Below are 13,656 nucleotides of genomic sequence, written 5' to 3' on the forward strand. Positions count from 1 at the left end.
CATGTTCGTCTGCCCAATTGGCCAAATTTCTGTCTGAGAATTAATACAATTCAATCTTTGTATCTGTGCTACAAGCCTTTCTCCTTTCCTTGCCTTGGATGATTTTTTGAATGCTTTCTGAAGAATATACAAGCTGCACACATCACATGAGCCATTTCTTCTTCCTCTACGTGATTGTTTCCCTGTATTTTTATAAGGCAGGAGAACAGGAGCTGCAAAGCCATGTCAGTATAGGCTTATGTGCATTATTAAATTATCATTATCCCATCCCATAGCTGAGCACCACAAGAACTGAGGAGACATTGTAGCTGCTTAACAGCTGTAGGAATTCCAGCCCTAGAGACCTCGGTGAATGCAAGATTACTGTGTACTTGATGTCCTTTTCCACACTGATTATTTATGTAACTAGGATTAACAGAGGAACAAAAAAAAAAAGCTCTTGACAAATAATATACCTGCAAAATAACAAACTGCAGTGCTGTTCGACACTAGGATTCCTCCCTGCTGAGCCACTACTTACACAGAAGCTTGCAATAAGAAATTTCCTCTCCTTGTACTCCTTTCCTAGGTGAGCAAGAGGAGTGCACAATGATGCCTTTCACAGACTCCTCTTGCTCTTGTCTTCTCCCTGCGCACACCAGCGTTCAGCAGAGTTGCACCCCGGGCTCTGCCAGGCTCTTGGATGCAGGCAGAGGAGTAAATTGAAAGGTTTAAATCACGGTTTAAAGGTTTAATAATTTGTTGTGGCTGTGTTTGTTCTTCCCAGACTGCCTTGGCTGATACAACTCTAAGAATAAAAAAAACAACCTGAAAACCAACTAAACCAAAAATCTAGGGTCCCCATTGCTCTGGTTAGCCACATGGAGTCTCTGCAGATGGGAGCAGGAGCAAACAATTGTCCTTTTTCTCTTCTCTCCAGGACTGATCACACTGTAGTCTGAATTTTGAAGCATTTGCTTCTCTCTCCTAGGAGCCATAGGAAATCATACAGTCTGCAAAGGGGACTGAGAGAACTCCATGCAGGGAGGTTTAAGTTAACAGAGCATAGCAGAGAGAAGAAAGGCTTGTTTTCCCTCTTTCCATCCAGAAAAATCCCCTAAGGACAAAAATCACTAAATCAAAACCGGATTTACAAGAGACTTGAAGTGAAAGCACTAGGATTCAGAGAAGAAAGGTAATCCACAGTTGGCTCTGCCCAAGGCAAAGCTGACACGGTCACATCTGAGAAGAAGGAATTAACACCCTGTGGTCTCTTAAAACAAGATGGGGAGAAAACAAGGTGAGGGATGCTTTGGAGGACCAACAGGAGACCCACAACAGCAGCTCAGGTTTCTCTGCTGAGGAAGCTTGAGCTGGAAGCAGAGAGGCATAGACAGGACCCCTCACCAGCTGCTGCCACCAGCTCTTCTCCATCCTGAGTCCACATTCAGGGAATGTGTGAGCAGCTGCAGCACAACCGAACGGCCAGTGCTGGAGCAACACGCCACATCCCAGGGAATCTGCAAAGGGTCACCAAGAATTGTTTCCTCTTGGTCTTGTTTTTGTTTAAGGGGAAGGCTGGTGAAGTGCTGGGAGGGGGGGCAATACTGCGCTGCTTTCCTGCGGATTTCACTAAGATGATGCAGCTTGCATTTTGTTGATGGGAGCATCACGGAATCAAACACAGAGACCAATATGATCAGCAAGTGTTCACTTTATTGAGCTTAGCTATTTCTTTATAAACCCTTTTCGGTTACATAACTGGGTGCCCACGAGGGTATCTACAGTGTATTACTGGTTAAAGGTAGCTGTCCATAAGGCTATTACTAACATATTATTGGCTAAACTATTGCACATGCTAAGAAACCAAGTTACACTAAAATTAACTATGTTGATAGTTCTCTTCAATTGTTTTTCTTTCAGCTGGTGCTCATTCCTCCTGAACTAGCTGCTGCATTCCTCCCAGCTGGCCCCTGTTTATCTTTTGGCTCTCTGTTTCAAGGCCTTGTTAGAGTTGTTCAGTATTAAACAATCTCACAGCATCCAGGCCTTGTTCTCTGTAGAATGTTCCCACAGTGTTTCAATTGATTTATGAGTGCAAACACACACAGAGGTCTGCACCAGCTCAGCCAAGGCAATTCAAAACCTGATGTTAGCCTAATAGGTTCGAGGTTCACTACAAGCAAAACTTAAATGCATCTCCAGAAGAGTGGCGCACTGAGCTTTGGCTGGTGCTTCAAAGGCACACGTCCAGGCCAACGTCCTTGCTCCCTGCCATGCAGACCACTAGAGCAACCAACCCAGCAGGACACCTATGTGACAACTGAGGTCTCTTCACAGAGTGTTCAAAGTCTGTAATACTGAATTTAGGGTTTTCAAATGTGATCCATTTGCCCCAGCTGGAATCACTTGACCTGCAAAGTACCTTTCTATATTAAAACCTCATATAGCAAAAAAACAGTGTCAAAGTCACATACAACTTGTCTCCTGCAAATAGAAAGCCAGGAGATGGTTAAGATCCAAGTTCATAATTACCCACAGTCCTTATGTACAGAGGCTTCAATAAAAGCTTTTGATTTAGCCCATCTTACTTGGTAACTTGATTTTCTTGTTCTTAATAAATTCTTTCTGACCTGAAAACAACTTTCCTTCCCCACTAGTATAACATAAGTACCTTAATTAAATGGATGTGAACTGAACCTCATACCTGCTAGCAGGGGTGAGCACACCAAACTGGGAAAAATAACATCTCGTTCCACTGATCTCATGCTCATTTGCAGCCTGGATAGGAGCCAAGACTTTCACAAATGTGCCCTCACTGCTATTTCACAGAAATTGCTGTGTAGTAGCATACTAAGTGAAATCACTAAGCAGGCAATTCTCAAGTACAACAAAGTATCCTTTGCCTTAAAACTTTTTTATCTGTGTAGCTAACGTATAGTCGGTGAGACCATCTCCCATCATGGAGCACCTTTCTTGGTTAATAAGAAGTGTTTTCCTGATTAAAAAAAAAAAATAAGGAGGGTAGAAAGAAACTCTTAGTTTTGGTCAAGTAAAACCAAGGCTAAAGAAAATTTCATTAAAGACAAATTTCATCTGACGTCTTTAAAAGTTCCTCCATAACCACTGTCTTATGACTATTTCCCTGGTACGCATTTCCATTTCATTTCGCATTTCCACAAGCCTTTGTAGTTGAAGCTATTAAAGAGTTAAGTCAGGGATTACAGGAACAGGCAAAAGCCTCACAATCACAAGTGTTAGCTGCTCTTGCACCTCTCCAAGTGTCAGCTGCTCAAACTAGGAACGCACAACCCAGAGGCCGGCCGAAATGTTATCGTTGTGGAGTGTTCGGACATACTCGGCAAGAATGTGCAGCAACACGAATATGGTGTGCCCGATGCCGGTCTGATACACACAATACTGGAGCTTGTCACCGCAGATCGGGAAACTTCAATGGGAGCGCGACTCGCAGCTTCCGCGCGACGACACAAGTGGCCGCTGCTCAACCGGCACTGCCTCCACACCTTCGCCAGCAACCCGAGGCAGCCTCGGGCTCGACTTGGCAGCCTCAGTAGATACTAATTTATTGACAAATCAGCCACACAAGATTTCAACCGGAATCATCGGACCACTAAAAATTGATGGACAACAAGTGGGAGCATTGTTAATTGGGAGATCCTCTGCTTCAATGTTGGGACTTTTTGTGCTCCCTGGACTTATTGATGCTGATTACACCGGAGAAATCATGATCATGGCTCATACACCGTTTCCACCTGTTTGTATTCGCAAAGGACAGCGAATTGCTCAATTGATACCAATGCCACAATTAACCAACAAACTAACTCCAATATCTACTTCTCCCCGAGAAGATAAAGGCTTTGGATCTACAGGAGGACTTACGCTGTTAACAATGAACCTCTCAGAGGGCCCTAAACGTAAAGTTACAGTGACCTATCAAGGAACTCATACTACACTGTTAGGACTTTTTGACACTGGGGCAGATTCTAGCATAATTGCCCCACAATTTTGGCCTTCTGAATGGCCAATTCAGCCAGCTACAGTAGCAGTTTCTGGAGTTGGGGGTTTAACACTGGCCCAACAATCACCTACCGTGACTGTCAAAATTGATGGCCGGCAAGTCTCTGCTGTCTTTTCAATCGTTCAGCTGCCACCTACTGTTCAATGTCTTGTTGGCCGAGATATCCTCGCTCAATTGGGACTGGTTATTACAAATGAGCACCCTTTAACCTTGTAGCCATTGCTTGGTCTTTCCCAATTCCCATAACTTGGACAACCGACACACCAGTATGGGTTAAGCAATGGCCTTTAAAACGGGAAAGCCTTCAGCAAGCACATCATCTGATGCAAGAACAATTTCAACAAGGACACTTACAACTATCTACTAGTCCCTGGAATACTCCCATCTTTGTTATCAAGAAAAAGTCAGGAAAATATCGTCTTTTGCATGATCTAAGAGCCGTGAATGAGCAAATGGAGCCCATGGGAGCCTTGCAATCAGGCCTTCCAAATCCATCTATGCTCCCTCAAGATTGGCCTTTGTTAATCATCGACTTAAAGGATTGTTTTTTCACCATTGATCTGCACCCACAAGATAGGAGACGCTTCGCATTCACATTGCCTTCTTTAAATAGAGAAGGTCCAGATCAACGTTTTGAATGGACAGTATTACCTCAAGGTATAAGAAATAGCCCGACCTTATGCCAACTATATGTTGACGCTGCTCTTCAACCACTTCGAAAACACTGGAAATCAGTAATTATCTATCACTACATGGATGACATATTGTTTGCACAAGCAACGCCTTTTTCTGAAAAGCAAGTGGACACTATCAGACAAACACTTGCTCATTCAAACTTGATTATTGCTCCTGAAAAGATACAGCGGTCCTCTCCATGGAAATATTTAGGTTGGACTTTGAAAGATCGTACTGTATCTCCTCAGAATATCCAGTTAGATCTGAACCTGCGAACATTAAATGACGCTCAGCGGTTTTTAGGGGACCTACAGTGGCTGAAGCCTGTTGTGGGCATCCCCAACGAACTTTTAGATACCCTACGACCACTATTACAGGGTACGGATCCCACTCGACTGATTTCAGTAACGCCTGAGCAGGAGCATGCAATACAGCAAATCGTGGGAAGAATAACAACTGGATGTACTGCCCGCTCTGTTTTATCTCAAGACTTTGACTTAATCATATGTTTGGGTCAACGTCACCTTTTGGGAGCCGTTGCTCAAACTCAATCTCAGAAGAATGATTTGAACATCCTCGAATGGATATCTCCAAGTCTACAGCAAACGAAAACATTGGTTCAACAAATTGACGTGTTAGCTCATCTAATAAAAAAGGGTCGTGAACGAGTTTTACAGCTTCATGGCCATGAGCCAGCAACGATATACATCCCAATGAGTTCCAAGGACACTTTGCAGTGGTACCTTGACAATCATCAGGAACTCCAGGAAGCCCTCTTAGGTACCTCAGCTGACATTAATATCAATCCTTTTAAATCGCCTTTGCTACAGTGGATGGGTAAATGGAATTGGCTTGTCCGCCCAAAAAGAGTGCGGGACCCAATTCCTCAAGCTATTACTGCATATACCGATGCAGGAAGAAAATCGCGAACAGCAGCAGTAACGTGGCAAAGCAATGGAGAATGGCAACATCATATTCTACCTGCAGAAGAAGCAGACACGTTGCAAACTCTGGAACTAGTCGCCGTGATATGGACATTGATGACTTTGTCAGATCCTTTAAATATTGTAATGGACTCTTTATATGTTGCAGGAATTGTTGAACGAATTGAGGATGCCTTTATTAAGACGGTTCAAAACAAAAGACTTTATGATTTATTTGTTCAGTTGCAGAAAGCAATCAAACAAAGGGGAAATGGTTTTTGTATTTTGCATATTCGCAGTCATAAATGGAATGTTGGCATGGGTGAAGGAAATGATAAAGCTGATAAATTAGTTTCACTCACAACCAAGTCTCCAATCAATAATCAGAGACTGGCAAGAAAGGCACATGCCATTTTTCATCAGAATGCAAAAGGTCTTGTCAGAGAATTTCAGATCTCACATTCTGAAGCCACATCCATAGTACAGGCCTGCCCAATTCGCAGCTATCACAACTATGGCCATGGACATGGATTGGGTGTCAATCCTCGGAGCCTTGTAGCTAATGAGATTTGGCAGATGGATGTAACTCATGTCTCTGAGTTTGGTAGACTCAAATATCTTCACGTTACTATTGATACCTTTAGTAAATACATTTGGGCAACAGCTCAAGCTGGTGAAAAAACTATCCATGTCCGCCGACACCTTTCTAGTTGTTTTGCGGTCATGGGAGTTCCTCGCCAAATTAAAACAGACAATGGCCCTGCTTATCACAGCCACAGCCTTTCTCGTTTTTTTCAGGAGTGGGGAATACGGCATGTAACAGGTATTCCACACTCTCCTACGGGCCAAGCAATTATTGAGCGAGCCCACAACACATTGAAACGTTATCTAAAAATCTGTCAAGAATCTGACATTTTGACCAAATTGGTAAAGACATTATTCGTACTTAATCATTTATGTGGTTTTGGTGATTCTAAAGAACCTCCTGTTGTATTACACTACGACATTGCACATGAAAAGGATCACTCGAGTAAGCCTGTTGTAGTTCTATATAAGGATCCCAAAGACGGGAAATGGTGTGGTCCTTCAGAGGTAATTTATTGGGGCAGAGGATATCTTTGTGTATCTTCCCCTACAGGTCCTATCTGGGTCCCAGCAAGGTGGACGAAGGCTGCACCGAATGTTGCAACTACTAACAACGTGCCTTCGAATTCTGATAATGACATGGATTGAGATATTAATTCTCATGATCATGTCATCGACTCAAGGTTACATCGATCCGAGAACTAATTTGTGGGTAACTTGGGCAAATAAGACGGGTGTGACTTCTTTCTGTCTCTCTTTGGCATCTGCCACAGACCCCTTTCAAACTTGCTTGCTCGGGGTTCCTGGTTTTAATGAATCAGATTTTAAAGGATTAACTAAAGGAAACTGCACTGTTAATATGAGGCAAGACAAATGTGCCACCCATTTGTTGGCAGGATTGAATGTCTCTCTGCCTTGGGATCCTCAAGAGATTTAATTATTAGGCAGCGGAATGTTAAATAGAACAGCCAATGAATATGGATGTTTTAAGTTGGGATTTTATATTTACAAAAAGACTGACAAAATAATGTGGTTAACACCTAAAGAATGGCCCTTTTGGAATGCCACATATATGTGTGGTGGGCCCTCATATGGGTGGGATAATAATCAAACCACGATTTGGGCCAACCGCACGGCACTCAAACTGCCTCATGACATTTATTTGATATGTGGAGATCGTGCGTGGCAAGGCATCCCTCGGAATGCTATGGGAGGTCCCTGTTATCTAGGAAAACTAGCCTTATTTGCCCCGAACATCTCTGAAACAGTTCATTCTCTCCTTCCTAACCGTTCCAAGCGCTCCATATTGGCTTTATCACCTGATTGTAATGATCAGGTGGAGCTTTGGGGCCCAGCAGCCCGCATTTTTGCCTCCCTTGTGCCTAGTGTGGGTACAGCACATGCATTGAATACTTTAGGAAAACTGGCATGTTGGATTGTAAAACAATCCAATGTAACTACTGAAATTTTGTCTGAAATGGCACAAGATATGGATAGTTTGAGACACCAAATTTTACAAAACAGAGTTGCCATTGATTTTTTATTATTGGCTCAAGGTCATGGTTGTGAAGATTTTGAAGGAATGTGTTGTTTTAATTTGTCTTCCAATTCTAAATCCATCCATCAGCACCTGAAATGGTTACAAGATCACACGCAAAACATTAAAGTGGTCTCCAATCCCTTGGACAAATGGTTGTCCTCCTTAGGACTGGGTCCGTGGCTCAGGACATTTATTATGTATGCATTGGGTATAGGGATTGTGATACTGTTCATAATCATCCTTTTACCTTGTTTGTTGACCTGCTTGCAAAACTCAGTCCTCAACCTTGTCCACAAATCACAAGCTAATGTTTTCTTACTTAAAGAAAACGGGGGAAATGTGGATGACCTTGTCAGCACTTGGCTACAAGAGAAAGGTCATGAGGCCCCTTGTTTCCGACAGACGGGCTTTGCCTCCTTGAACTGCCTCAATGGCAGGCTCCGAGTCTCGTCAGTACCTTCCATCTTTGGGGCACTGGATGGTGGTGACTGGAAAACAAGGATCGTGGGCTGCAGCAAGCAGCTGGCTGGTCTAGGCAAGACTGCTCTGCTGCAGGTGCCATCACCTCATCAAGCCAGGAACAGATAAGATGGGATCTGGGTGCAAATCAAGCAGGGGTCTGTCTGCACCTTCAGCTGAGTGTGGCTGCAAGCCCACCCACAGATGAGCCGCAGGTGCCATCTGCACTTCCTACATTCAAGCTTCCCAGGCAACTTGGATGCACCCAGCACTCAGTCCCGGCAGAGATCTCAAGGACATTTTGCACCCTCATACCTGCCTGGCTTCACACACCCCTGCCCAAGGAACATGCTAGGAACCATGCTAGGAACATGCCAGGACAGGTTCGGTTCTCCATGACAAAATGAGTAACATAGGTGCAAGGGAAACATATTAAAACCAGGCAAGTAAGGTCTTTGAAAGCGCTTGAAATGACCATTCCATTTCAGATGGTGGTTAGGTTTCATCTCACGCACCCATCAGTGCAGGACAGCTGAGGGTCTCTGCTTGGGCATTCCTCTCAAAAGGCACATTCCTGACGAAGGCAGCTGAGATATTTTTTCTGTCTTGCAGCAGCTGAGTACACATGTTTAACCTCAGAGGTGCCACCTTTCCAAAGGAAGTTTGTCCCTAGGCTTCGTGTTTCTCCCCTGCAGAAGCCCCATGTCCAGTCGCTGGCCCTGCTGCCTAGCACGCTTGTGGCTATAGAAGAAAATCTACCTTTGCTTCTCCTGCTGCTCCAAGGCCTTTGGCTGGCTCCTCTGCAGCCTCTTCTCTGGGGCTGCTCTCTGCAGACGCTGAGCGTTCTGACTGGGCTGTGTTCTCCCGTGGCGGTTGGGGTGTGATGAAATGCTGACTTCCAGGAGGGCTGAACCTGGAAAACAGCTTAACTTTGACTTTGATCACAGACCTGCAGTGGGAAGGAAAGAAGCTTGCATGAGCTGCTCCTCAGCAGGATGTGGCTGCTGGGTGGGCACTGGAGCTCAGTAGTGAGTCTGAGCCAACAGCTCCAAAACCAGGATGGAGCAGGTCAACTCCTGAGGCTCCTGCCCAAGGGCAATGTTGCTATAGTGGTGGTGCAGGAATCTGGCAACTGATAGCAACCAGAAATAGAAGAGGACAGAGGCGAACACCATGTGGGGAGGTCAAAAGTGCAGCAGGAAAGGAAAAAAGACACAGCTTGTGCAAGATAGTGAGACTGAGACATCCAGGGCAGATCCAGACAGATGAGCTAGTACAGACCCACCTGTAAGTATCCTCCTGAAAACACCCACATCCGTGGAACTTCCCTTCCCCCACCCAGAGGGCCAAAGTAAGTAATTCTGAAGCTGTGCTGGGTATTCAGCCTGAATGTTTCCCTTGACAGTTCCCTGCAGCTGCAGGTCAGCACAAGCAAGTGGCAGTGACAGTGGCTTTCTCTAAGTGTGATCAGGCAGGAGACACAATGGAGTGCCAGATCGCTGTGCCCTGGCCAGAGAGAGCCCAGCACCACTCAAGGGCACCCGCAGAGCCCAACATGGGACACCCTCGCACATGCAAGGCCACCAGCAACACAGAAAGACACATCAAGCAGCTCCAGGCAGAGACTCACAATTAAGCAGCCCATCAAGCCCTGGTAAGTGCCAAAGCAGCGGTGACGCATACTCTAGGGAAGAAAGCTTTGGCCGCTTTTAACCAATACACTGCAGATCACGATAAGATCCAGCTCCCTGATGTGCTACAGATATTCCCTGGCTGCAAAACAGCTCCAACAGCACTTCATGCTAAAAGGGCAGCAGCTCTGCTGGAGCAAGGTTATAACTGATGTGGCACTTACTGATGGCATGATCACTTCCCCAGATGTCTCCAAATCCAAACTGTCTGAAGACCAGTTTGGCAAATCATTCAGGAGAGCAGCTCAGCAGCTCGTTTTGCCAAGGAGAGCTGAGTTTACAGTTTGACCAACATCTGTCAGTAAAAAGCATGGAGCTTAACATCTACAAACATCCCCATGTGACTCCGATTACATTCCAGCCTTTAAACTTCAGACGTGCTCACAATAAGTCTGTTGGTGTTTCTAAAGCCACATGGAAGACACACTCAAACCACACCTGCTGTCACTGTCCCCACTTGCAAGTGTTCCCCCAGAGTCAAACAAGGCAGGCTTGCTAGAGCAACCCGGATGTCTCATTCCCAGCTGGGAATTGTGCCTTTAATGATACGATAATAAATGAATATTTATCTTTAGCTTTGTAGCTTTTTACTTAAGGCTGGTTTTCATTTCTGGATTTAGAGGCTCAACTCTGCCCCCTAATAGGTCACACTTGACTTATCCTTCCTGCAGCCACATGCAGGAACAAGGTTTTGCCTGGGTGACCGTCCCTGCACAGGGATGGATGAGCCGTGGTGCAGTTTCACAGGTGGAAACTGCCTTCACCAGGGTGATGTTTACTTCAGGCTACAAAGGTCTGAGAAAGTAGCTTTTCCCACCATCTTTCCTTCCTATGGGAACCAGTACTGAGGCTACAGCAATACAGCAGCAAGAAGATGAGACAGTAGCAAATCATTCCGGTGGCAGTGCCTGAGTAGGCTCTTAGGATGAGATGACAACTAATTGGGTTGGAAGGGAAGGAGAAGAAGTCACTATAGAGCTGCTTGTCCAGGTGCCTAAAAGTAGCTTTAAAGCTCCTGAGGTAAAGCAGGATCCTAGGTTCTGGGCTATGCGGAAAGGGGTTGTTAGTGTCTTACAGCCCCAGTTTGGCTGGAGAACATTGCCTCCTTCCTAGCATCAAATTGGTGGAGATCACCTGCTCCCTAAGCATCTACACTGACCATAGACGGGACGCAATCCTTCCACAAGCAAAAGTTGAAAGCAGTTTGTCAGATCCCAGGAAAACAGACTTAGCCTTTCCAAATAAAAAATGACATCAGGAAGAGGAGCTTCAAGGAAAAGGCAAAGGTGCACATACCTCATCTGGCTTGCCGGGCTCTCTGTCAGGAACAACCAGCGGTGCTGCACAGGAATTGGGCTGCAGTTGGTTATCTCAATGGAACGCACAGTTTCAGTGCCATTCAAGATGCAGCCAAAGTCCAGGGCCGTGGTCTGGATATGGAGGTTCGGAAAGTAGACTTCTCCCCGAACAGTGACCTGTTCCTTATGAGGGTGCTCAAGAACATGTATCTTCAGAACCTTCTCCACCTCCCTGCTAGTCAAACCCTCTTCATAAGCAGGATTAAATCTGACAGAGAGATGACGTTCCTCCCCTGCCTCCAGCTTCACAGGCTGCAAGACGATGGAAGGGTATTAACCACTGTGTGATGAAGCCCCAAGGTCTGATGGCACAAAATATCTTAATGCTCAAAGCTGGCCCTCCGTGTGGGCTTCTCAGTTCATCCTTCACATCCTTTACAGTGTGTGCCTGCCCGCAAGTACAACAAGACTAGTGTCTGACACCATCTTAGGCCAATAGCTCTGTGCTCTTCATCAGTACAAGAGGGAAATAAATCTTGTTCTACTGAATTCTGGACCTACAAAAGCTGTGTGCTAAATACAGAACCGAACTGGCACCCTGGCAAGCCAGGGCCTTTTGCCTTGACTCCAGAGGAACTCCTTTACTCTCGTGCTTAACATAAGCCCCGTGGCATTGCATCCCCACTCTTGCTGGGGCCAATTACAGGCACAGCACAGAAGCGGTGGCTGTGCCTACAACAACACATGTTTAGTCCAACACCTTCCACTAGCAATAGAGCAGGTGCCAGGCTCCTCAGCCTTCCTGAAGGAAGGCCTGTCCTCAAAGAGACCAAGCAGCTCTTGCAGTTATCTGAGGATGGCTGCTGGAGCACTAGGACAGCTTCCAAGAGACACCTTTACCACACGGCTTGCCCAAACCCAGCAGCCTGCTCCTTTCTCTTCATGTCTTAGAGCCAAGATGTGTTTCCCCAGTTCAGAGGACCTTCAGCAGTTTCAAATCTGGTGTCCAAGACCAGGTTGTATGAGGCTCTACACAACCTGATCCACAGGAAGGTGTCCCTGCCATAGCAGAGGGGTGGAACTGGATGGGATTTAAGGCCCCTTCTGACCCACACCATTCTATGACTCTGTGATTTAGCCCAGGCCAGTCTACTGCTGACTCCAAAGAGTAAAATTCTCTCCTGGAGGGCCTCCCAACAGAAACACACCACCACACGTCTCCTCTTCAGTCCCCACCAGCAGGAAGCTCCATAGCTGCTCACCTCAGTATCTGCAGGGAGGGGCTGCCGGTCTGCATGGCAGATTGAGAAGGGTTCCTCTACGGCCAAGAACACGCTGAGTGGCAGGAGGCAGGTGTTCTTTAAAGAAAAGGGCTTGTACTGAACAGTCAAGACGTCACTGGCTTGCTACAGAAACAGAGAATGAGAGAAAACAACATGAACTGGCCATGGACCTCCTTCCCTTTCTGATATATTTCGAATTTTCATCTCTATTTACTATTTCTATTAGTTTGTACACTTCTAAAAGTCTTTTTTTCTAAATATATCAGATGCTTTTCATGATTAGAAACTGCAGCATCCCTTGGGGGAACAGGGAAACAGTTTCATGCACAGATGAGAGAAAGGGACCCTGAGTGGAGGCAGCTGCTTGAACAACATCAAACCCAGAAAGTGAACCCAGATCATCTGTCTGCAGTTTTTATCCTCTCTTGGGTAGAATGGCACAAGATGTTTTTCACTCCCATATAGCAATTTCTTGCAACCTTATTATCTTCCGTAGCCCCATAAAAATCAATGAAGTTGGTCAGAGGAGACAAGCAAGCAGCATGTAGTCCAAGGAGGAGAGCCTGTAGTAGCTGAAGGTTAGTTTTGAACTTCTACAAGCATGCACAGCCAGCTAGAAACCTCGGCAGTCCAGCTGCAACATGACTTCTCATGCCCCTGCTGCAATGACAGCGCATCTGTGGCTTCAAAGCTAAGCAAAGCATAAGCTGTTTCTTCTTGTTTATGCACTGCTCTGGGCTTCCTGCATGATTTCTATAAATTAGAGAGTGCTTGCAAAACTAGTTCTGCATGTATTGGTATCAAACAGCTGCAGTGTTATAGCACTCAATAAATCAGAGTGCACACTGCCAAATAGTCCACAGGCAGACATCAGGGATAGCTGAAAACCTTCTAATTAAACCTGAAGTGCCTGCTCATGGGATTTTGTGCTTCTCTGGATGCCTAAGAACTGAAGGAGAGACCTGAAAACATAGAAACTAAACAATGAAGTAGCCTCTCCTTTGTTAGACACCTCGAGGAAGAGGGTAAGATAATGCAGGAGTCAGGATCCAGAGACTGAGGGGCTTCTGCGTTGGTGTTACCACTGCTGCAGAAGGACTCCTGCAGGTCCTTTGAAGAAAGCAAGGCTGAGGGAAATGCAAAGAGCTTGCATCCACATGAATGCAGAGAAGGCAAAGAGAGAC

At 45.6% G+C, this 13,656-nt stretch overlaps 1 long non-coding RNA gene across 1 annotated transcript; it reads right to left on the bottom strand.

Moving 5' to 3' along the window:
• Positions 1-8,579: 8,579 nt before the first annotated feature.
• LOC138729291 (uncharacterized) lies at positions 8,580-12,591 on the bottom strand. Its single transcript, XR_011338866.1, has 3 exons — positions 12,452-12,591; positions 11,188-11,501; positions 8,580-9,113 (listed from the first exon to the last, which is right to left on the bottom strand). It is a non-coding gene; the product is annotated as an uncharacterized lncRNA (long non-coding RNA).
• Positions 12,592-13,656: the final 1,065 nt, after the last annotated feature.

This window comes from Phaenicophaeus curvirostris, chromosome 20 (assembly GCF_032191515.1).
Source record: "Phaenicophaeus curvirostris isolate KB17595 chromosome 20, BPBGC_Pcur_1.0, whole genome shotgun sequence".
NCBI lineage: Eukaryota > Metazoa > Chordata > Aves > Cuculiformes > Cuculidae > Phaenicophaeus > Phaenicophaeus curvirostris.